The sequence below is a fragment of the Salvelinus sp. IW2-2015 genome, linkage group LG23 (assembly GCF_002910315.2).
Source record: "Salvelinus sp. IW2-2015 linkage group LG23, ASM291031v2, whole genome shotgun sequence".
Taxonomy (NCBI): domain Eukaryota; kingdom Metazoa; phylum Chordata; class Actinopteri; order Salmoniformes; family Salmonidae; genus Salvelinus; species Salvelinus sp. IW2-2015.
Window position 1 is genome coordinate 1,350,609 of NC_036863.1, and position 23,002 is coordinate 1,373,610.

Sequence of the window (23,002 nt, forward strand, 5' to 3'; positions counted from 1 at the left end):
TCTCCCAGTGACTGGTGGAAAGCAGACTGAACCAGGTTTTCCTCTAGGATTTTGCCTGTGATTAGCTCCATTCCGTTTCTTTTTTATCCTGAAAAACTCCCCAGTCCTTAATGATKACAAGCATACCCATTACAWGCAGCCWCCACYRTGCTTGAAAATATGAAGAGTGGTACTCAGTGATGTGTTGTATTGGATTTGCCCCAAACATAACACTTTSKATTCAGGACAAAACGTGAATCGCTTTGCCAATTTTTTTGCAGTATTACTTGAGTGCCTTGTTGCCAACAGGATGCATGTTTTGTAATATTTTTTCTCTGTACAGGCTTCCTTCTTTTCACTCTGTCATTTAGGTTAGTATTGTGGAGTAACTACAATGTTGTTGATCCATCCTCAGTTGTTTTCTCCTATCACAGCCATTAAACTCTGTTTTAAAAAGTTACCAGTGGCTTCAAGGTGAAATCCCTGAGCGGTTTCCTTCCTCTCCGGCAACTGAGTTAGGAAAGATCTTTGTAGTTACTGGGTGTATTGATACACCATCCAAAGCATACAAAGAAAAAGGGGTGCTCAACAACAAATGACAAATCACATGAACGACTTACCAAGGAAAAACTTCCAAAAGGACTAATTCAAGGTACAATGGAGTTGGAGCACTCAAACAAGTCAGAGATTGATTTCTTATTGCTCACTTTAATTCACCGACCAGGATGCGAACAAGTGACGGACGTTTCTACGTCAAGCTAACGTCAGTGTCCTGACCATTGCACTTAGCTCTTATTTATAGCCTAGTGGCTCATTGAGACAATAATATAAACAAATTATAATATGTTTCAAGGTAAATGGCAAATTACAGCACTAAAATAAATATAACATTTGCGTCTCATTAATCAATAGAGACACCCCAACCCCCCAAAAAACCATGAAGGCAACAACATTATAGAAACAAGGAAATAAATCATCATATAGCCCCATCCACAGTGCCTACGAGTACTGCCAGAATGGCTCTGTTTTAGTTTACGTGCGATATCATAAACGCAACAAGTTCAAAGATTTTACCGAGTTACAGTTCATATGAAGAAAATCAGTCAACTGAAATAAATTCATTAGGCCCTAAATCTATGGATTTCACAAGACTGGGCAGGGGCGCAGGCATAGGTGGGCCTGGGAGGGTATAGGCCCACCCACTTGGGAACCAGGCCCAGCCAATTAAAAATAGTTTTCCCCCAAAAAAGGGCTTTATTAACAGACAGAAATACTCCTCAGCCGTCAGAACGAGGCTCTCCACTACCTGTTGTTCTTGCAGTAATGATTCCTTCAGAATGTTTTCAAAATGTATCTGTAGATAGTAGCCAAATAGCCTCGGTCTAGAAATTAACATTAAACTATCTGGCAACAGCTCTGGTGGACATTCCTGCAGTCAGCATGCCAAAAGTGTGCAAAGCTGTCTTCAAGGCAAAAGGTGGCTACTTTGAAGAACCTAAAATATATTTTGATTTGTTTAACAGTCTTTTGTGTTATTTCATAGTTTTGATGACTTCACTACTATTCTACGATGTAGAAAATAGTACAAATAAAGAAAAACCCTTGAATGAGTAGGTGTGTCCAAACGTTTGATTGGTACGGTGTGGGGTGTGGGGTACAGAGATGAGGTAGCCGTTCAAAAATCATGTTAAACAATATTACTGCACACAGAGTGAGTCCACGCAACTTTATTCTGTGAATTTTAAAGCCACTTTTTACCCCTGAACTTATTTAAGCTTGTCATAACAAAGGGGTTGATCAGTTACTTTATTGACTCAAGACATTATGGAGTATAGTGTGTAGATCAGTGACAAAAAACAACAACATTTAATCCATTTAAAAATCAGGCTGTAATACAACAAACTGTGTGAACACTTTCTGAAGGCACTGTGTGTGTGTGTGTGTGTGTGTGTGTGTGTGTGTGTGTGTGTGTGTGTGTGTGTAACTTAGTTTTGATTGACGTTTCCAGCCCTGGAAATGGGGCATAGGGCCATATACCTGTGTGTGTGTGTGTGTGTGTGTTTTTGGTATGGGCCAGAATGCAGGGTGAAACAAAGAAAAATACTTTCACACTGAAAAACACCTGTCTGTCCCTCACCCTGTACTCACCGGCAATCTCTACAACGTCCCCAGGGACTATTTCCCGGGCTTTGACCCTCTGGACAGCCTTGCGGTTCATGCGGTACACCTTGGCTATCTCTGGCTCGTACTCCTTCAGCGCCTCGATGGCGTTCTCCGCGTTCCTCTCCTGGACCACACAGAGGCAGGTTCAGTACCAACACAGAGGCCAAAAGGTCCAAGCTGAATTGCAGCCCCATTTCGTACCACGCTGAAGTGTTTTGTGTATTTCTGTCACTTTGGAATGAACACCTACTAGAAAAGGCAATGGCTATAAACGGAACATTCAACGCATAGACTGACCTTACCCAGTGCTCGCTCACTCAGCTGTCAATGTGTCCTCCAAACCCCACTTTATCACATCTGCTCTATCTATCCCTCTACCTCATTCTACCCATCCCTCTACCTCATTCTACCCANATCCCTCTACCTCATTCTACCCATCCCTCTACCTCATTCTACCCATCCCTCTACCTCATTCTACCCATCCCTCTACCTCATTCTACCCATCCCTCCTCATTCTACCCATCCCTCCAAGGTCAAAGTGCTATATTCAGAGACCAATTCTGATTAGGCTGCAGTTCATGGTCTTCAATTAACACTGACCCGTTTCTGTCTGCAGGTCTACAGAGTGAAATGAACAAAGACAGTAAGTGATCGCTCTGACTGAAATACCTACAGAACTAGCATTTACATCATCAATGGCTTGTTTTACTGGCGCCTCTAGAAGCACCATGTACATTGCCACGTGTATATACACCGGGCAATTTAAAAGCTTGGCCTTGGCTCCATGGTTTCCATGTTTCAGTAGATACAGCTTTACTATCCAACCCATCAATAAAAGCCCTGCTGTCACGTATGAAGGTCGAAAGCAGAACACAAGTTATGGTTCTGTATAGATGACTCGTGACATAATGTCTTCACCCTAAGGTGACACACCATATAATATCCTGCATGTCAGCACCATCTCCTGACACATGATCGGGTGAACGAACACACACAAGAGAGAGACACTCACCTGCCAGACTCCGATCACAGCGTTAGCGATGAGGATGAGCAGGATGACGATGGGTTCCACGAAGGCTGTGATGGTCTCCTCCCCCTCCTCAAACAGAGCTAGCACCTGGAGGGGGGGGGCGGGGCAACATAATACAGAGTTAATAGAACAGTGTTTTCTCCTCCACAGTGAGTATTGAGCAGTGAGGAGGATCGGAGCGGGGCACAGCAGATCAGCGGCTCAAGCCTCGGTCGATAGCTCATCATTCACGACCGTTTGGGTCCCGCAAATCTACCCTTCACTTCACTCTGCTCTGTGTAGAGAATATTGAAGGAGAAAAACTCGTTCTGATCTGTCCTTTCATTCAGCCATCTAGCCAGTTGACACTGTTTTCCATTAGCGCCGTCTGTCGGCTAATCGGCCGGTTACAGACTAATTTTCAGCCGGCTACTTCTTCCACTTCATATAAAAAAAAWATATATATWTTTTTTTAAGACCACTTTTCATGTAAAAGTATCAATTTGCAAGTCCATCGAGCGCTCACCCACTAAAATGAATGATATGCATATTCTAGCGATCTATTGATAGGAAAGGCGCCCGTCAGTCACAAAGCCAGCGATGACAGGGAACCCCTTTGTTATGGCCATCTGTCGGCACAATTTTGGTCGATACAATGTGTGTGTGTGCTGTGGTTGGGTTGCAGTCAAATTCCACAGTAGGCTATTTACTGTGCTTTAATTGACAATTGAACAGCAAGTTTATAAAATGTGTTGAAGTGACTGAATAAAGTCAATCAATCATAAAGTTATGCAACGTTGTTATATGACGATGGTATCGCGTCGGGACAAATAAACCAAAGGATTTTCTAGGTTTTCCTTCCCTAGGATGTCGGTGCTTGCCAGACGGTGACGCTAAAGTGAGTACCTCACCTCGTCAGTGTAGCCTACCGAATCGCATCAGTGAGAGCCCTTCATTTGGCTCCCTAGTTTGCATAGACTACTAGTAGACCTAGGCTTTTTTGGCAATTATCTACAAATAAATTTTGAAAATATTTGATTAAGAATCATTACTGCAGGAACAACAGGTAGTGGAGAGCCTCATTCTGGTCAAAGTTTGATCATTTGGGCCCTCACCGAATCCAGACATTAAAATGGAATTCAACAATATTAAAACAATATTTATTGAATCACCTAAATGTATTGAACATTTAATTTGCTCGAGTATATCATATATATATATCAGTATATCAAGACATGAACAGAACGCATCAGTAGGTAGATTTCCATCCAATTGGCGACAGATTTTAATGAACATTTTTCCACCAAACTGACTTGTTACGGATAGAAATCTGTGTGATGACGTAGTGCACACAAAATTTACTTTTTACGTTTAAGTTTAAGGACTGAATAAAAATCTAAAGGGCAATGTGTTTCCATCACATTATCAACTCTACTAATAGTTTTGTCACAAAAACCGTTAAATATCAAAATGTGCCTCCTCTGGTCTTGAGACCTGCACTCCAGCCAACAGCTCACAGATACTGTGAAGGTAGCCTGTGAGGGTAGGCTGTGGGGGTAGGCTGTGGGCTGTGAGGGTAGGCTGTGAGGGTAGGCTAGTCCACATGAGATTATTAATGAATAAGAGCGAGAATACTTTTATTTCTCAAAACGGAAGTCAAGCATCGATCATCATGTCACCAGAATAAGACCCTCGATATTTATTGGAAAGGGGCATTAAGTCCATCACCGTGCACATTCACCACCCTGTGGTGTTCATAACTTATTTAATCTTTAGCCTAATAAACTACATGCTTTCCCAAGTCGTAGTGGGAGGACCACAAAACATATTATCGTGTGACTCCAAGTTCACTTAGATACGATGGTTATTATAATCAATATTTGCACAAAGGTGTTTCCACCACCATTTTTTACATAATTCATTTTGCTGAATTAAATTATCTGTTAACATTTATAAAATTGTTCTGTTTCCATCACGACTTTTTGCGCATAAAAACTGTGAATGGAAACGTAGTTAGTTATTTCGTATTTCCTGCAACTTTCTGAAGAAGCAACGAGAATGCCCGTCTGTGTGTGTGTGCAGTGCGTCTACCACTTTCAGCAGAAATCCATCTAGCACGTTGGGGGTGATGAAACGAGGTCCAGTTCATTTTCGACTGAGGAAAGCGAAGTATGGGCGAGGGAGAGTAAACCAGGGCGGGACCAAAGTTGGGGAAGCTGAACTTGTGTACTCTGTGACGTCGCGTTGCTATTGAAAAATAGTCCTGATCACATAGGCCTAGGGGTAGGCAACTCCAGTCCGAGGGCCTGATTGGTGTCACACTTTCTCCATGCCTAGAAAAACACAGCTGATTCATCAAATTGCATTCTAAACCAAAGATGTGTTAGCTGGGGAAAAACTGACACCAATCAGGCCCTCGAGGACTGGAATTGCCCACCCTTAGGCCCCGCCATATCCAAAACAATACACTTAATTCATACATGCTCAGTCATTTTAGTTGCAAAGTCATATCTTTCTGCACAATACCACAACAAAAATCTGAGGTAAACTTGATAAAATATTCAATAATYTTGCTGTATATTTCAGATGATGTGAAGGCGTTACAATGTACCGGAGGCCACCAAAATCGAGCTCCTTCGGCAAGACATTCTAACCCATGGGTGCTTCCGGCACCTGGCTGGCTACTCTGTACTCGTGACTGACACACACTTCCGTGGTATTTCTGACAATTAGCGAGTGTTCTTAGTTTTAGCAGACGGGAGTTAGAGCAGGGATTACCAACAGGTCGATCGCGAGCTACCAGTAGCTCGCAGACCACCTATGAGTAGCTACCAGATCACCTATGAGTAGCTACCAGATCACCTATGAGTAGCTCGCCAAACAATTCTGAAAGTACATGGAATTTTCACGTGTTCCACTGCAAACTGTCATAAAATAAACCTCACAGGTATCAGACACCGCAAGCTCCCAGCTATTATCTAGTCAACCTGATTTGCATACTTTTACTATAGCTTGTTGAGCTCCAGACACAGTTTTTATTTTTTTAAACTATGAAGATGGCAATACCACAGAGCAGGAACTATGTATAGTGAGGAGGGGGCCTCATTCTGGTCCACGCTAATTTTTTTCAGTGTATTACATTTGGTCTTCATTTAAAAAAAAAAATTGCAGGTCATCTAATAATTTGATCAGGTAAAAATGTATTTGAACTCACATTTCACGATCTGACATAATGGTAAACAATGTTTTAGGATTTAAAAATGAGAGATGTATAATATTGTCATGATTTTAAGTCAATTTCTAAGGCATTACTGAAYGAAGAGCAATTTGGGAGCCAAATGAACGTCTCTTTTAGGTGAACGGCGCCAAACGGTCCAGCTCACAGAAAATAATGCACATCACTAGTAGCCAGTTGATGTAAAAAMCATCTTGTGGGTTGACAGAAATACTTTCTTCAAAAGCATCTCAATTAAATGTTTACTGCAAAGTAGGCTTACCTGGCAGAAGTATATCCTGAGTAARTATATCTATTATTTGCTGACTTTGCCGTTAAATGAGCAGTTGAAGTACAGCACAATCGCTAGACTGGCACATTAGAGGCTCAAAAAAAAAAGGGGAATTACACAAAAAAATATATTTAAAAAAAAAGTTCTTCCAGACCCCCCCCCCCAAAAAGGGTTTTCTGATACGATTTAAACATTGACATCGACTCAGAACATCCAATTTCGCTGTTTCTCTATGAGCAATTGTAATTGAGAGTAAACCCCCCCCCCCGAAAACCAGGAAAATCTCAAACAGAATTTGGGAAACCACATTTATTTTGTAGGGCCCCCCCCTCAGAGTTTTTATTAAACATGATTTTACCAGGCATATTGACAGAATACATAGTGTACAAGAGATAGTAGTACACTAAGGACCTGGGGAAGAGTTGCAGAGAAGAGAATGTGCCTTTTTGAAAGCTATAAAAAGAGTAGCTCATGACATTAAAAAAAWTTWAAAAAAAGTTGCTCTCATGCWAGGAAAAGGAAAAGGTTAGAGACCCTTGAGAGGAGGATGACGAGAAGTGTTTTTAGTTTCAGAAGACAGGAGTTACGCTTCACTTCCAGACAGATGGCTTATTGGGACTGAATGGCCACACAGTTCCAACATCACGTTAAAACCAAAACACAGCTTTAACAAATGGAAGGAAAAAATTTAAAAAGACGTATTAAAATAATGTTTACAAAGACATGCACGACAACAAGCAAAGCGTCAGKGCCCAATTCAATGGCAACTTGACTTTTTCACTCCCTTCCTGCACCAACCAAAACATTGACCTACACTCCCCCTCTCACATAATGCCGTAGAAAACGAAATAAAGGAAGCCAACCTTCCCTCCTTCCTCAGATTAAAATGGAGGAAGTGTTTATTTCATAATTAGGAAGTGTATTCATTGTTTCAGCTGATCGATGTTGCCAGTTGTCATCGGTTGGTGTCATGGGTCAGCCTGACTTGGTATAGCCCGGTCGAATAACCCCTATTCTCATAGATGGATGGGAGTGATCAAGTTGTCTCAACTACACAACAAATCTTAGTAAAAAGATGATCAAATTAAATAGTAAAAAAAAGTTGTCTACAATATGATAAATTACAGTAAGCATTGTGATCAGTAACAGTTATTGAGGCTGTAGTGGTAAACTTGAGCATTCCTTCTCCTCTACGACTTCCATCCATAAATAGTCATGTGTAATGATTATATCGGAGACCGCTTTAAAAACAACAGCTTTGTTCTGTGTTCCTCTCTTGTTGCCTGGTTACAAGGCTCTATTCTCATGTCATGCAGTCAGAGCAGCTCAACGTCTTCATTTACATATTATTCAAATAGGCACACAAATGAGTAATTCCCCCATTGAGGTTTGGCCCTTATAGGTTAGGATAGCCTTTTTTCGGATACTTCTGTAGGTCACTTTCGCCACCTCTTCCAGCACCAGTAGGCTGAGCACATGTTGCTGTAATTCATTAAAGCACCAACGTCAGTCACTAAAACTGAATTGTTGTAATAAAATAAAAATAAAAGTGTTAATTTAACTAACTAAATCCATTTGATGTCACTTTTTTATTTAACTTTTGTTTAACAAGGCAAGTCAATTAAGAACACATTCTTATTTACAATGACTTCCTACACAGGCCAAACCCGGACGACGCTGGGCCAATTGTGCGCCGCCCTATGGGACTCACAATCATGTCTGTAGTGACGCCTCAAGCACTGAGATGCAGTGCCTACATCAGCATCAAGTGTCAAAGGATATRCGGGAGGTTAAACCAGCCTAGGTAGCTCAGTCTGCTTGGTGTATAGTAAAGGATGTGCGGGAGGTTTAACCAGCCTAGGTAGCTCAGTCTGCTTGGTGTATAGTAAAGGATGTGCGGGAGGTTAAACCAGCCTAGGTAGCTCAGTCTGCTTGGTGTATAGTAAAGGATGTGCGGGAGGTTAACCACCCTAGGTGCTCAGTCTGCTTGGTGTATAGTAAAGGATGTGCGGGAGGTTAAACCAGCTAGGTAGCTCAGTCTGCTTGGTGTATAGTAAAGGATGTGCGGGAGGTTAAACCAGCCTAGGTAGCTCAGCTGCTTGGTGTATAGTAAAGGATGTGCGGGAGGTTTAACCAGCCTAGGTAGCTCACTCTGCTTGGTGTGTAGTAAAGCTGTGGGAGCTGTAAATCAGTGGAACAAAAACAGGGTCTTGTTACAGTGTTAACACATTTAAATTACAATTAAAGGCAGCCCAGTTTACATTAGGAAAAACAAACAGCCTCCCACTTAGAAACACCAGGATCAAAACAAAAGGCAATTAGTGTAGATATATTTGTATCATATACATTTTAATACTTATTTTCCGCTGCCCAGAATAGCCCTGTAATTCCATCCCGTGGCTCTGGGGACTGTAATAGATGGAAATAAAATCATTATACAGTCAGGGTTCCCCTGGCCGTGCCCATGCTCCACCCTACCACCTGGCCAAAACATGGTCACTATTTAAGGAATTGTGTGCGTCAGAGTATTGGAAATACTGAAGTAAAGAGACATGCTTTTAAGGGGAAAATCTAGGGAGTCACAGTGCTGAACCTTCCGCCGTCGGCAGGCCAGTATTATTGGAAATACGGAGGTGGTATGCAAAGCAATGCCTGCAGACGAGTATTACAGACACATTCTGTCCACTGTCAGGGCAGAGTATTACAGACACATTCTGCCACTGTCAAGGCAGAGTATTACAGACACATTCTGTCCACTGTCAGGGCAGAGTATTACAGACGCATTCTGTCCACTGTCAGGGCAGGGTATTACAGACACATTCTGCCCACTGTCAAGGCAGAGTATTACAGACACATTCTGTCCACTGTCAGGGCAGGGTATTACAGACACATTCTGTCCACTGTCAAGGCAGGGTATTACAGACACATTCTGTCCACTGTCAAGGCAGGGTATTACAGACACATTCTGTCCACTGTCAGGGCAGGGTATTACAGACGCATTCTGTCCACTGTCAGGGCAGAGTATTACAGACACATTCTGTCCACTGTCAAGGCAGGGTATTACAGACACATTCTGTCCACTGTCAAGGCAGAGTATTACAGACACATTCTGTCCACTGTCAGGGCAGGCGTATTACAGACACATTCTGTCCACTGTCAAGGCAGAGTATTACAGACACATCTGTCCACTGTCAAGGCAGAGTTACAGACACATATGTCCACTGTCAAGGCAGGGTATTCAGACACATTCTGTCCACTGTCAAGGCAGGGTATTACAGACGCATTCTGTCCACTGTCAGGGCAGAGTATTACAGACGCATGATGTCCACTGTCAAGGCAGAGTATTACAGACGCATGATGTCCACTGTCAAGGCAGAGTATTACAGACGCATGATGTCACTGTCCAGGCAGAGTATTACAGACGCATGATGTCCACTGTCAAGGCAGAGTATTACAGACGCATGATGTCCACTGTCAAGGCAGTATTACAGACGCATGATGTCCACTGTCAGGAGGCCGAGTATTACAGACGCATGATGTCCACTGTCAAGGCAGGTATTACAGACACATTCTGTCCAGTCAAGGCAGGTATTACAGGCACATTCTGTCCACTGTCAGGGCAGAGTATTCAGACACATTCTGTCCACTATCAGGGCAGAGTATTAACAGACGCATTCTGTCCACTGTCAAGGCAGAGTATTACAGACGCATGATGTCCACTGTCAAGGCAGAGTATGACAGACACATTCTGCCCACTGTCAAGCAGGGTATTACAGACACATGATGTCCCTGTCAAGGCAGGGTATTATAAAACACATGTCTACTGTCAAGGCAGAGTATTACAGACGCATTCTGCCACTGTCAAGGCAGGTAGCCTGGTTGTCACTATTGGCTAAGCTGCAAAGCTAGACGTTAAACTTTCAAGCCAATGTAGAAAAAGTCAAAAACATAGGACTCATATGAATGAGAGAAATGAACAAAGGAGAATGTGATGAGCAGCAGGGTATTGGGTTCAATAGTTACTTACAAAGGAGAATGTATGAGCAGCAGGGTATTGGGTTCAATAGTTACTTACAAAGGAGAATGTGATGAGCAGCAGGGTATTGGTTTCAATAGTTACTTACAAAGGAGAATGTGATGAGCAGCAGCGGTATTGGTTCAATAGTTACTTACAAAGGAGAATGTGATGAGCAGCAGGGTATTGGGTTCAATAGTTACTTAAAAGGAGAATGTGATGAGCAAGGCAGGTATTGGGTTCAATAGTTACTTAGCAAAGGAGAATGTGTGAGGCAGCAGGGTATTGGGTTCAATAGTTACTTAGGCAAAGGAGAATGTGATGAGCAGCAGGGTATTGGGTTCAATAGTTACTTAGCAAAGGAGAATGTGATGAGCAGCAGGTATTGGGTTCAATAGTTACTTAGCAAAGGAGAATGTGGTGAGCACCAGGGTATTGGGTTCAATAGTTACTTACAAAGGAGAATGTGATGAGCAGCAGGTATTGGGTTCAATAGTTACTTACAAAGGAGAATGTGATGAGCAGCAGGGTATTGGGTTCAATAGTTACTTACAAAAGGAGAATGTGATGAGCAGCAGGGTATTGGGTTCAATAGTTACTTACAAAGGAGAATGTGATGAGCAGCAGGGTATTGGTTCAATAGTTACTTACAAAGGAGATGTGATGAGCAGCAGGGTATTGGTTCAATAGTTACTTCCAAAGGAGAACGTGAATGAGCAGCGGGTATTGGGTTCAATAGTTACTTACAAAGGAGAATGTGATGAGCAGCAGGGTATTGGGTTCAATAGTTATTACAAAGGAGAATCGTGATGAGCAGCAGGGTATTGGGTTCAATAGTTACTTAAAAAGGAAGAATGTGTAGCAGCAGGGTATTGGTTCAATATTAGCTCTAACAAAAGGAGATCTGATGAGCAGCAGGGTATTGGGTTCAATAGTTACTTACAAAGGAGACGCAGGCAGCTAACAACAGGATTCTGACCAGGAGGTCTTCAAACTGCTCCACCACCAGCTCCCATAGTGACTTGCCTAAAACACACACAAACACTTCAGAAAGTATTCATACCCCTTGACTTATTCCATATTGTGTGGTGCTACAGCCCGAATTTAAAAATGGATTCAATTTAGGTTCTCATCCAACTACACACAATACCCCATAATGACAAAAGTGAAACCATGGTTCAGAAATATGTTGCCAAATTTATTTAAAAATGAATACATAAATATCTAACTTACATAAGTATTTACACCCTTGAGTCAATACACGTTAGAATCACCTTTGGTAGCGATTACAGCTGTGASTCTTTCTGGGTACGTCGCTAAGAGTTTTGCAGACCTGAATTCTTCAAGCTCTGTCAAGTTGGTTGTTGATCATTGCTAGACAGCCATTTAAGGCTTGCCATAGATTTTCAATAAGATTTAAGTCRAAACTGTAACTAGGCCACTCAGGAACATACAATGTTGTCTTGTTAAGCAACTCCAGTGTTTATTTGGCCTTGTGTTTTAGCTTATTGTCCTACTGAAAGGTGAATGTCAGGTTTTCCTCTTGAATTTTGCCTCTGCTTGGCTCTATTCAGTTTATTTTTATCCTAAAACCTCCCTAGTCCTTGCCGATGACAAGCGTCCCCATGACATGATGCAGCCACCACCATGCWTGAAAATATGAAGAGTGGTACTCAGTGATGCGTTTGCCCCAAAYATAAYGCTTTGTAATCAGACATGTTAATTTCAGTTTTACTTGAGTGCCTTGTTGCAAACAGGATACATGTTTTGGAATATTTGTATTCTGTACAGGCTTCCTTCTTTTCACTCTGTCAATTAGGTTAGTATTGTGGACTAACTACAATCTTGTAGATCCATCCTCAGTTGGCCTCATGGTGAAATCCCTGAGAGGTTTCCTTCTAAACCGGTAACTGAGATAGGAAGGACACCTGTATCTTTGTAGTGACTGGGTGTATTGATACACCATCCAAAGTGCAATTAATAACTTCACCATGCTAAAAGGGATATTCAATGTTAATAAAATAAAAAGTTATTTCCCATCTACCAATAGGTGCCCTTCTTTGTAAGGCATTGGAAAACCTCCCTGGTCTTTGTGTTTTGAAATTCACTGCTCGACTGGGGAACCTTACGGATAATTGTATGTGTGGGGTACAGAGATGAGGAAGTCGTTCAAAAATCATGTTTAACACTATTATTGTAAAATTATTGCAACTTACGTGACTTAAGCAAATTCTTACTCCTGAACTTATTTAGGCTTGCCATAACAAACAAACATACTTAGACTCAAGAAATTTCAGCTTTTCATTTTTTATTAATTTGTTTAAAAAAATGTCGAAAAACATTATTTCACTTTGACATTATGGGGTATTGTGTGTAGGAGAGTGACAAAATCTAAATGTAATACATTTAACATTCTGGCTGTAACAACAAAAATGTGGAGAAAGTCAAGAGGTGTGACTACTTTCTGAAGGCCCTGTACATATAGTCAAGTCATAAGACGGTCCGGCTATACATCATCCTGTCACACATACTGTACCTATAAAAACTCTTAGTCAAGGCCTGCAAGTACATCATGAGAATTGGAACCACAGTAAAACAGCACTACCCATTCGTTGATAATATGGGACTTCTATAGGTCTATACTTCTGTTCTGCCAGTCAATAATCCCTCTTCTATTGACAGTGTATCTATAATCTATATGGGTGGTGCTGCAAGTCAGTGTGTACTCCGAGGATACACACACACACACACACACGCACACACACACACACACACACACGATCCTAGGCTAAAGGGCTAATCATCAGCTTGTAAAGGAGGGGGCACTAGAATCTCACTGGAAATATCAATATTTACCTTCTTCAGCCGGAAGCTCTGTCAGTGTCACACCACCATCACGCCATCCGTGGAGGAATGGAAGGGGGAGATGGATGAAGAGAGGAGAGAGGAGGAACAGCAACAGAGGAGGAACAGCGAGAGAGGGAGGCGGGACAGCGAAAGAGGGAGGGGGGACAGCGCAAAGACATGTTAATGATTAACAGATTAATTTAGAACAGGCTTTGAAAAGCTTATGACATGTGTAAACAATTCCACTTAATCCTGGAGCAGTTGAGTTTAAATGTATGATTACATATGAAATAAAGGAAGGCTTCTCATGGCAGTGTTTCTGAACTAAATGATTAGTGTGTTGTAACAACTCTGATGATTTCAAATAAATGTTATTCTTCACCTCTCACCATTATCAGATCTGTGTGTGGGGGGGGGGGTCGTGAGGGGAGGGGGAGGCGGAGGAGGCGTGGAGGGAGGGGGAGGAGGCGTGGAGGGAGGCGTGGAGGGAGGGGAGGGAGGAGTCGTGGAGGGAGGGGAGGCGTGGAGGGAGGGGGAGTCGGTGGTGAAGAGGAGTGAGGACAGGAGCACAACACCCACCACAGTGATGAGAACCTCTTTACAGCACCACGTGTCCATCAATACTGGTCAGCATAACGCTCAGGTAATGTGATGTTCTGTGTTAGCTCGGTTGGTAAAACATGGGCCTTACAGGATAGTGGGTTCAATTCCGGGACCACCCGTACGTAAAATGTATGAATGCATGACTAAGTCACTTTGGAAAAAGGCGACCTGCTAAATGTGTGTGTGTGTGTGTGTGTGTGATATATATTATGATATAATGAAGTGTTGAACATGCTATAGCAATACACTCCCCTGTCAAGCTTGGAGCTCCTTATTACTAACCTACTGAGATCAGGGCAAAACATTCATATTTAGAAACACAGAAAATTCTCAATAGCTGCAATTTCCAGTCTTACTCTAAAGCCATAATTGAAATCCTGAAATATAAAAGCACGATGGACATGTTTGGAAACAAACTACAGTATGACTAGGCATTGGAGGTTTTACATGGCCATCAAAACGTGACCCACTCAGAGGGTGAAAAGTTAGAGGAACCATGACGTGACTCGCCCGGAGGAGAGCCCTTTCCAAAAACATACCCAAGCAAGACACACACCCGCACGCCCGGGAAATTACATGGTTTCAGGACCACTAGAATTACACAGAGTAAATCAGAGACTTTGAATTATTCCTACCAAACTTGCTGATTAACAATAGAAAAGAAAAATAGTCTGATGATTTCAGGTTAAAAATATAATTGAATGAAATTGCTTTTTATTGACACGGTACAGTACATGAATAATGTAGCAGTACAAAGAGGGTTATGTGCTTTAAGAACACTCTGTTCCACTGATCATTGTACTAAGCAGGAAGTGGGAGAGTAGGGCAAGATGAAAGCAGGAAGTGGGAGAGTTAAGATGAAAGCAGGAGAGTAAGGGCAAGATGAAGCAGGAAGATGGGGAGAGTAAGGCAAGATGAAGCAGGAAGTGGGAGAGTAAAGATGAAGCAGGAGAGTAAGGCCAAGATGAAGCAGGAAGTGGAGAGTAAGGGCAAGATGAAAGCAGGAAGTTGGGGAGTAAGGGCAACGAGGAAAGCAGAGGAAGTGTGGGAAGAGTACGATGAGCAGGAGAGTAAGGCCAAGATGAAGCAGGAAGTGGGAGAGTAAGGGCAAGATGAAGCAGGAAGATAATGGTCATTGTAAAACTGCCCTATAAATATCAACTAGTGAATGCATTTCAGTCATAGCCCTTCAGCTTTCTATTCCTTCTTAGTTCTTAACCAATTATCTCATCATCATCATTGTTGCCTCATCCGCACACACAGTAATCTGCATTGCAACGATGATTCATTCTTTAACGAGAATGTATTTAAAGTATTTCAGCAACATGCATATAGAGGCTCTGGTTCCTGTAGGAGCTCTGAGCTGAACATGGGAAACCCTTTGAGGACTGTGTACTGTGTCCAAAAATCCAGAAAAGTTTTCCCTGCTCTGCCAGTCTGACATAAGCCCTTTTCCCTGTTAGACAAGTGGGGCGGCAAACAATTGTTTTTATGGCAGACAGGCTGGCTGCAGTTTCTAGTTCTGCTGGTCTGAGCTGGGAAGAGAGGCTTGCTTACTGGAAGGGAGCGAGGTAGGGAAAGAGGGAGGGAGGACTGGAGGGGTTGAACGGGGTTCCCCAGCCCTCTCTGTGCCAAGGATTCCCTCCTCACTGTAGTCATCTGGGTTGCGTCAGCCTCATCCTGTTCTGAAACATTCCAACAAACTGACTTCACCATGCCTCTATTCTTCTCCACTCTCTCTCCCTGGCTCTCAGCTTCTCTTTGTCTGTCCCCCCAACCAATCATGTGCTCTCCCCCTGGCTATGAGACAATGAAAACAAAAGCCAGCCTGTTTATACACTACCAGTCCAACCAGAGAGGAACCACTTCCTGGTTACAGTAGCCAACAGAACAAAGGGGTTCGATGTCCAAGTACATGGCCAGCAAACCTGAGTTTAGGTAGTATTTGAAATAATTTTAAATACTTTAGCTGGGCTTGATCAAGCACAATGGAATAGTTGCAAAAGTGGAAACCCTGAAAATGCTTAAAGTATTTGAAAGACTTCAAATAGTATTTGAACCCAGGTCTGATGGCCAGTAACAGACAGCCAGGAGAAGCACCAGGAAATGTAACATCCATTACCACTAGGACATGAGATGTGCTGAGTCAGTAGCTTTCATTACAACTTCCTACCACACAAACACACCTTTTTATGTCTCCTTTGCCTAATGATTAGAGCTGTAATGGTTTCAGACTAAAAACTACACGTCATAATATGGAAAGCACAGCAATAGGGCCACAAAATGGCCAGCCGGAGGAGATGGCCGCCGTTTTACGGTCTCCTAACCAATTAAGCGGTACCGGAGTGCCAAGTCTAGGACAAAAAGGCTTCTCAACAGTTTTTACCCCCAAGCCATAAGACTCCTGAACAGGTAATCAAATGGTTACCCAGACTATTTGCATTGTGTGTGTCCCCCCCCCAACCCCTCTTTTACGCTGCTGCTACTCTCTGTTTATCTTATATGCATAGTCACTAACTATACATTCATGTACATACTACCTAAATTGGCCCGACCAACCAGTGCTCCCGCACATTGGCTAACCGGGCTATCTGCATTGTGTCCCGCCACCCACCACCCGCCAACCCCTCTTTACGCTACTGCTACTCTCTGTTCATCATATATGCATAGTCACTTTAACCATACCTACATGTACATACTACCTCAATAAGCCTGACTAACAGGTGTCTGTATATAGCCTTGCTACTCTTATTTTCAAATGTCTTTTTACTGTTGTTTTATTTCTTTACTTACCTACACACACACACCTTTTTTTCCCACACCATTGGTTAGAGCCTGTAAGTAAGTATTTCACTGTGAGGTCTACTACACCTGTTGTATTCAGCATTTCACTGTAAGGTCTACTACACCTGTTGTATTCTGCGCACGTGACAAATAAACTATGATTTGAGATTGAGGTCCTCTCGGCCTCAACTGCAAATATGTGAAAGTTTTCAAAACGGTTGCCATGACTACTTGGCTTGTGGAACCTACTGGAATAGAGTGTTTCATTGGGTAACGTCGCCAACGCCTGCCGAAAATAACACAAAAATAACTGTTAAGCAACGCATATAGGACCTTGATACATCCCGACACTACACACTTGGTCTGCATCAAAATGGCACCCTATTCTCAATATAGTGCACTACATTTGACCAGAGGACCATTAAGGGAATAGGTCAAAATGTGGTTCACTACTTTTTTTTTTTTTTAACTACGCAAGCCAGTTAAGAACAAAATCTTATTTTACAATGACTGCCTACCCCCCGGGCCAAACCCTAACCGGGCGACGCTGGGCCAATTGTGCGCCGCCCTATGGGACTCCCTATCATTGCCAGTTGTGATACAGCCGGATATCGAACCATGGTCTGTAGCGACACCTCTAGCACTGAGATGCAGTGCCTTAGACCGCTCCGCCACTCGGGAGCCCTAATAGGGGGTCAGTGAGGATGCGCACTGGCTCTCTAGGCATCGGACAGCAAATGCAGCATAGTAAAACCCCATAGACTAAATAGTTAAAAAGCTCTGAAACAGAGGGAACTGGTACTGGCTTTTATAGTGGGGTAATAAGCAGGTGGTCAGGAGATGCCCTCCGTTGGCCTACTGCTGCATTCAAGAAAATAGCCAGGGTTAGTCAAATAAATAGCCAGCCAGTCAGTAGCTGTGGCAAAAGGCCATAGAGAGCAGTCAGCAAGCACTCCAACTCTCTCGGTCGGTCGGTCTCATAGTTAAAGACCTTGCAGCAGGACTGACACTGTGTCATTTCTAGACCTGACCTGTTTCCACAGACCTTAGCTACAAAGGTGAACTCTGGTGACCTGCTCCATCTTCCTCTACCCCCCACTGTACATCTACATGCATTAACCAGATCATGTATTAGATGTGAATGGTAAGTGTCAGACGTATCATTGACTGGCAGTCTATGATCGTATCTACTCAGTGGATGTCACTCATTTAATATAAATGGAGAGTGCATCTTCCTTCCCAGGAGAGGCAGGAGGCTGACTAAGTGTTTCAGGGTATTTGGGTCCGTCTCCCTCCCCGTCTTTGTGTGTGTGTGAGTGCCTGTCTCTCCGGTTTTGTGCGTGAGAGACAGAGACACAGAAGAGGATTTGGCCGAGAGCTCACCCGTGGCCTGGAGCGATGTAACGTTAGAGTTGTGGTGAGTGGACTGGGAGAGCCTACGTATACCTTGTCCAACTGTGGCTCGCACAACTCACTACTACTCTTGGCATGAGAAGCGGCCATTTTGGGTTGTTAAACTCAAGATGTAGATTTGTTTCTCAATTAATAGTATCTAAAGTAACAACTACCCAAATCTACTGAACAAATTAACCTAACAAAGCATCAGTACCTCAGGCATGGGGGGGGGGTGGTTCTCTAGGGCTGGGCGGTGTGTGTGTAGTAAAATACGGTACACACACACACACGTTTGGGTTTTTACTTTACCTTCTATAAATGGTATTTGAATGTTTGGTTTGTTAAATGTGATAAGCTGTGTGTAACATCCATTTTTATAGTTTACTCTGCTACTTGAGTCAGCTCTCTCCACGCCGCTTTTCGCACAGACCTAGCCCCACCCCGTCACTCAAGCAGCGCATGGCTGTTCAACCACGAGACACTTGCTTTCCGTCCCTGCATGGTCAACACAGCACATGCAACAATGTTGATGACAGCGATGCTGTTTTCACTTTGCGCGGTATTATAGCATTATATAATGACTGTTAGTTGGTTTCTTACATCTGCAAATGGATAGTTTTTCATTTTTCTTAGCAAGTTGGGCCTAAATCGTGTTAGCCGCTAATGCTAATTGCTAGTTAGCCGGCTAGCTAATAAATAGTCAGTCAGAGAAAACGTAACTAACCATACAGCCTGATAATACCAGTGATGGTGTAGACCTAAAATCAGCATGTTGTTTGTGCAACAGTATCTTCTAAATCAAAGAGGAATATATCGAAGCAAGAATATGATAGCTACATGAAGTAGCTAAGAGAAAAACATTGGCTACATTTTAAAAGGTTATAGGGTCCCCTAAGAAACACTGACCATCCCTTCGGTTCCTATCCGGTCACAATAACTCCTTCCTGGCTTTTCAGTCATTGTCATGTCAAACATTGTATTCAAAGAGCCTACTATTATATTCTAATTCTATAATCATTTAATTTCCATGATTGTTAGGTTAGATTACTCGTTGGTTATTACTGCTTTGGCGGAACTAGAAGCACAAGCATTTCGCTACACTCGCATTAACATCTGCTAACCATGTGTATGTGACAAATAACATTTGATTTGAACAGTTCGCCCAAGTGTTTTGCTCTAATCTCAATTGCAACAATTTGGTAAAAAAAAAAAAAAATGCCTAAATTGTTGGCCCATGTCATGCAGCCCAGAAATGATCTCAAATGAGTGCCAGAAATGCAGAAATGATCAACCACAAATAATTTCAGTTGAATTGAACCGTATACAACAAATCAGAATGGATAAAGACCCATTKAAATCACTTAGAATGTGTGTTGCCACCCCAGGGTCAAGCAATACTCATAAAATTAAAAAAGTGAAATACCGTGATATCATATTTTGGCCATATCGCCCAGCCCTAACTTCATCAGTCTGACTGCAACAAACACACACACACACACACACACACAGCAACACACACACAGCAACACACACACAGCAACACACACACACAACAGGACTGAGTTGAGATGCGTCACCAGAAGCCAGCCAACTACCACCTGGGATACCATCAGGTCCCAGCCCCCCCTCAACACAGCAGTAAGAACCAACCACATTATCAAGTCTAATTCAGTGAAGACTGACTGAGCAGCACTGACAGATAGTAGAAGGGTCTGTGTGTAGCTCAATGCTGCCTCTGCTCAGCTCAGCGACTCAACATCCATCTCCAGAAGGCCTCAGTGAGTGTGACTGACTTATTTTACCAGGTAGGCCAGTTGAGAACAAGGTCTCATTTACAACCGCGACCTGGCCAAGATAAAGCAAAGCGACAAAAACAACAGAGTTACACATGGGATAAACAAACGTACAGTTAATAACACAAAAGAAAGTAAAATCTATTTATGTACAGTGTGTGCAAATGTAGAAGAGTCGGGAGGTAGGCAATAAATAGGCCCTAGAGGCGAAAATAAATACAATTTAGCATTAATAATGGAGTGATAGATGTGCAAGTAGAGATACTGGGGTGCAAAAGAGCAAGAGGGTAAGTAATAATATGGGGATGAGGTACTGTAGAGGTAGGACGTGAGAATAAAACAAAAAGGGACGAGTTAACAGGATCCCAGATACTTTACACGCAACCAACCAGGAGAACAGAGAGCCCACTGGAGAAGGAATTAAGCGTTTCACTGTTAGTCAACACCTGTTGTTTACGAAGCATGTGACACATACAATTTGATTTGAAATGACTCCAACACCTTAAGGACTAAAGAGAAAGACGTTCTGTTTACCTCGCCGATATACAAGTCCAAATGTTCTACAAATATAATATACAGTGCCTTGCAAAAGTATTCAGACCCCTTGGATTTCTTCACATTTTACTGTGTTACAAAGTGGGATTCAAATTGATTTGTCATCAATCTACACAAAATACTCAAATGTCAAAGTGGAAGGAAAAAGGATTAAACTTTTTTTAATTTTTATAACTAAAATAGTTGCATAAGTACTCAGTTCCCTGAGTCAATACATGTTAGAAACATCTTTGGAATCGATTACAGCTGTGAGTAACTTGGGTAAGTCTATAAGAGCTTTGCACACCTCGATTGCGCAACATTTACCTATTATTCAAGCGCAGGTGTGCAAAGGATCATGGCTAGACAGAAATGTTCACGTCTTGCCATAGATTTTAAAGCAGATTTAAGTGAAAACTAACTCGGCCATGCAGAAACATTCACACTCTTCTTGGTAAGCAACTCCAGTGTAGATGTGGGCTTGTGTTTTAGGTTATTGTCCTGCTGAAAAGTGAATTCCTCTCTCAGTCTCTGGTGTAAAGTAGACTGAAGCAGGTTCTGGGATCAGCTCCATTCCGTTTCTTTTTTTATCCTGAAAAACTCTCCAGTCTTGGCCAATGTAAAGGATACCCATACCATGATGCAGCCACCACCATCCTTGGAAATAAGGAGGCAGTTACTCAGTGATGTGTTGTTGGATTTGCACCAAACAGAAGGCTTTGCATTTAGGCCAAAAACAGTATTCCTTTGCTGTTTTTTGTTGTTGTTGCAGTATTACTTTAGTGCCTTGTTACATTTTTAGTCTGTATATTTATATTGTTTTCACTCTGTCATTTAGGTCATTATTGTAGAGTTACTGCAATGTTGCTGATCCATCGTCAGTTCTCTCATCACAGCCATTGAACTCTGTAGCCGTTTTAAAATCACCAATGGCTTCATGGTAACATCCCTAGGCAGTTTAATTCCTGTCCTGCAGCTCAGTTCAAAAGGACCACTGTATATTTGATGTGTCTGAGTGCTTTAATAAATAATCCACAGCATAATTATTAACGTGACTATGCTTAAAGAGATATTCAATGTCTGATTTGTTATTGTTACCAATTACTGCCCTTCTTTATGAGTCTTTCTAAAAGCTCCCTGGTCTTTGTAGTTGAATCTGTGCTTGAAATGCAATACTTGACTGAGGGACCTTACATATGTACAGTAACAGTCAAGTTTGGACACACGTACTCATTCAAGGGATTTTATTTTTACATTGTAGAATAATAGTGAAAAACAGTGAAAACATCACAACTATGAAATAACACATGGAATCACGTAGCAACCCCCCCCCAAAAAGTGTTAAACAAATCAAAATATATTTTAGATTCTTCAAAGTAGCCACCCTTTGCCTTGATGACAGCTTTGCACACTCTTGGCATTATCTCAACCAGCTTCATGAGGTAGCAACCTGGAATGCATTGAAATTAACAGGTGTGCCTTGTTAAGTTTATTTGTGGAATTTCTTTCCTTCTTAATGCATTTGAGCCAACCAGTTGTGTTGTGACAAGGTAGGGGTGGTACAGAAGATAGCCCTATTTGGTAAAAGACCAAGTCCATATTATGGCAAGAACAGCTCAAATAAGCAAAGAGAAACGACGGTCCATCATTACTTTAAGACATGAAGGTCAGTCAATCCGGAACATTTCAAGAACTCTCACGAGGACCGCCACAGGAAAGGAAGACCAAAAGTTACCTCTGCTGCAGAGGATATGTTCAGTAGAGTTACCAGCCTCAGAAATTGCAGCCCAAATAAATGCTTCACTGATTTCAAGTAAAAGACACATCTCAACATCAACTGTTCAGGGGAGACTGCGTGAATCAGGCCTTCGTGGTCGAATTTCTGCAAAGTAACCACTACTAAAGGACACCAATAAGAGACTTGCTTGGGTCAAGAAACACGAGCAATGGACATTACGCCGGTGGTAATCTGTCCTTTGGTCTGATGAGTCCAAATTTAAGGTTTTTGCTTCCAACCGCCGTGTCTGAGATGCAGAGTAGATGAATGGATTATCTCCGCATGTTTGGTTCCCACCGTGAAGCATGGAGGAGGAGGTGTGATGGTGTGGGGGTGCTTTGCTGGTGACCCTGTCGGTGAAATATTTTGAATTCAAGGCACACTTAACAAGCATGGCTACCACAGCATTCTGCAGCGATACGCCATCCCATCTGGTTTGCGGTTAGCGAGACTATCATTGTCCCATTGTTTCCATGGGACTCCCAATCACTGCCAGTTGTGATACAGCCTGAAATCGAACCATGGTCTGTAGCGACACCTCTAGCACTGAGATGCAGTGCCTTAGACCGCTCTGCCACTCGGGAGCCCTAATAGGGG

The 23,002-nt window shown here is 42.5% G+C and overlaps 1 pseudogene; it reads right to left on the reverse strand.

Moving 5' to 3' along the window:
- The window catches only part of LOC111950825 (sarcoplasmic/endoplasmic reticulum calcium ATPase 1-like), a 160,138-nt pseudogene that overhangs the window by 128,009 nt on the left and 9,127 nt on the right, over positions 1-23,002 (reverse strand).